Raw genomic sequence first — 3507 nt, forward strand, 5'->3', positions numbered from 1 at the left:
TGTTCTTTACCAACAAGTCTAAACTACTAACTAGCTTTAAAACTCTTTAACTGTTGGGGACATCAGGAAACTCTTGTTTTCATAAAGGACTTGCAGTTCAGCTCAATTTAAAGCCACACACCTTTGATACTCTTGTTGTACTCCTTCACTTGAGTGGAGTTTTGTTGTATTTTCCTGTTACTGCTGCATGTGAGTGATCAGACTCCCTACATTTGATCCAAATACTATTCATCTTCACCTTCTCTTTTTTACTATGTAGTATCAGACTGTGTTTATGTCTTTGGCAAAAGACATCCAACCAAAATATGTTCACGTTTTTCATCTTTTTCTTCCTTTCGCCCTGAGTTTCTGACAGAGCTGACCACGTTCATAAGAGGGTCTGACCTGTTGTTTGTAGGTTTGCTTTGGATTTCATTTCTTGGGTTTATTGCTTGTTGTGGACTGGTTTATTGAGCAAGACTTATGACATTGACACAAACATGTCAGGGGAAAAGAGGAAAATGAAAAAGGAAGAACTAGAGGAGGCTGAGGCTTCTCTGCATCCATACAAATTCTCACAACCACAAGGACCAAAAGGTTTATACCACTGGCGCCAATCAGCACAGACTCAAAATATTAATCTTATGTGCTGCCATTTTTTTTCTGACATCTAAAAAGGAGAGATAGAAATGGGAGCTCAAACCCAAATAATTTGTGGGTTTTCTGCTCCCCCATTTGACTCTCTCTTTTTTACAGCAAAGCAATCGTTTGGTTTTAGGGCTTATGCTCTAACTTTCTGCATCGTGCACCAACTGTTTATGTTCTGAAGCTTTTAAAAACTCACAGGGCACCAGATTATAAGGTAGAGTTTCGATTTTTGAACAAATTAAAGGGTTTTAAGTGCATCTCATGGTTAGAAAAATATGGTAAGAGTCCCCAGTTAGCTCTGATTGAATTTTTGTTAGTTAAATTGACAACGTAGGGGCTAAGATGTAACACAGAAAGTAAAATAAACTTTTTTTCTTTGTAATCACTGCTGACATCACACAATATTACTACATTTTCTGCATTCTTTGTGATACAGGATGTTTTATTTTGAAAAGAAATCATATGAACCTCTGTTTAAAATTATAAACTTTTTCATATTTTGGAAAAAAAAAGCTATTTTTGTTTGTTTTCTTTATGTCAAAAAATATATTTAACATATTATATATACCATAATGTTTTGAAAATGTCATGTCATTTTCAGATTGTAATTGCTCTTTCTTTTTAATTTTTTTTTTCAAGGTATGTGACAGACTTTTGTGATGTGCTCTGTACATAAGTTTTAGAATGGAATGATACACTAAGTCTTAAAACTTTAATATTTTCAGCTTTATAAACAGTGGTATAGATGGGTTCCAATAATTACTCCCTGTGACGATTCTTATTGCTCGTTTCTGTAATCCAAATATGGCATTTATTAATCTCTTGTTCAAGTTACCCCAAATTTCTATGCAATATATCAGATATGGAACAAGTAATGAATTTTATACGAGGTATGACTATTTTTTGTCTAAAGACCATTTGACCTTATACAACAGTGCTATTGTTTTTGCCATCTTTGTTTTTATGTAGTTGATATGTGATTTCCAGTGTATTTGATCATCTACGATTACTCCAACTTGGTTTCTTTCACTTGTTATATTTGAAAACCTAAAATTTAAAATGAGATATTAGTATTCATCATGCTAAATATCGTGAAATATTTTTTTTTCACAGTTAGTTGATATTTTTATTTTTTCCAGCTCCATTTGAATTAGCTCTTTCATTAGTTTTATGTCATCACTCACATGGTAAAGCGTAGTGTCATCAGCAAATAAAATGCATTTTAAAAATTTGGATGCACTAATAATACAATTTATATAGAAGTCAAACAGTTTGGGACCCAAGACTGACCCTTGGGGTACCCCGCGTGTTATGGAACTTAATGTGGATTTCATGTCATTTATTTGTATTAACTGTTTTCTGTTTGTTAGATAGCTGGTAATCCATTGCATTGGACTCCTTTGATATTTATTCATGTTTTTCAATAATAGGTTGTCAAACCATCAACGGTTAAACAAAATGTGTGAGACACTTGTTTTTTATTTATCCTGTTTTTATTGCTTTTGCTATTTGCAATAATTAAAGATCCTTGTATCGATGATTTCTGTGCTTTTGTAAATACTGACTCAACCCCCCCCCCTCCTCGTAGCTCCGGCAGGCAGATTTACAATAATATAGGATGGTGTGTGTTGAGTTTTCATTAAAAAAAGATCTTAAACCTTCATGTTACAGACACAACTGTATTTATTAGTATTATTTTATAATTCTTTTACAAGAAAGATGCTAAACGTGTACGACATGAATGTGGAACCGCCTGTTAATATTTCTGTAAAAGTAGCCAACCATCAGAAAGACAGAGGAGCAGCAACATACCTCAGCTCCTTTTTTCCCTCCTCTGCCTCCATCTTTTTTTAGCTTTTGGAAGGCTGCCTAAAAATGTGCCTGTCGCAGATGTTTGGACAGAAGGTGTTTGCATGCTGTTCGTTTATACGCTGCCATACGGGACACAGTATGACCACCACAATAACTAGTAAGTAACACTCTCTGTGTGCACAATACCTCGCCAACTTCTACCTTCTGTTTGCGGAGTTAAAGTGTACCCCCATGGATTGAGATGTACCCTGAAACTCTTGACGTGCCTCACTTTTAATGATGCTGCGGCGGCAGAAGAAGAAGTTGGCGCTGGAGTTTGGGTTTGTGAGGAAAAATAACCATCTGCTGCAGCTGACCACGGCCTGTCAGAAGTTGGGCTTGTGTGAAACTTTTGCTCCGTGTCATGGCGGCTCTGCAGAAAGCTACCTGTGCTATCTGGTCTTCCCCATGAAGACGAGCAGGCTGTGCGCTTGAACCACTTCCAGCTTTTTCATGCTGCCACTCCCTTTACATATGGCGAAGGGTACGGGATCAGTGTTGCCACATTTCTGCTACATGTTCCGAAAATTATCCGTTTGTCAGCATCCTTCAGTCTGCATGTATAATAGAAGAATGATAAATGCAATTTCGATTTAGAACATTTTAAGATGGAGAATTTTCATTGAATTTTCATGTGTTTGTCATTGGATCTTTATTCCAGTTGGTTTGTAAAAACACTTACAGGTGCAGTAAAAAAGAAGCAGACTCTAACAAGTTCATGGATACAGCTTTAAATATTTTTGTAAAGCACACTCTCTTATTGGGAGAGAATAAGAGAAATTGGTTCACCTCGACCGTAATATGCCCATTTACTCTTCCCGCGTCTCGCAATTCCCAGAACTTGCAAATTGAGTTTGGTGGATATTAAAGTATGCCATTCTGCTGGCAGTTATTTTCAAAGCAGTTTTCCCCCTGTGGGTTCCACCTGATTGCACTACAGCTCCTTCTTTATACACCAGTAACTTTTAAGGGAGAAAACTTTTGCCTTTACCTTTGATTTCTATCACTAAGCACAGAACGGATTAAAAA

Source organism: Oryzias melastigma, linkage group LG11, assembly GCF_002922805.2.
Source record: "Oryzias melastigma strain HK-1 linkage group LG11, ASM292280v2, whole genome shotgun sequence".
NCBI lineage: Eukaryota > Metazoa > Chordata > Actinopteri > Beloniformes > Adrianichthyidae > Oryzias > Oryzias melastigma.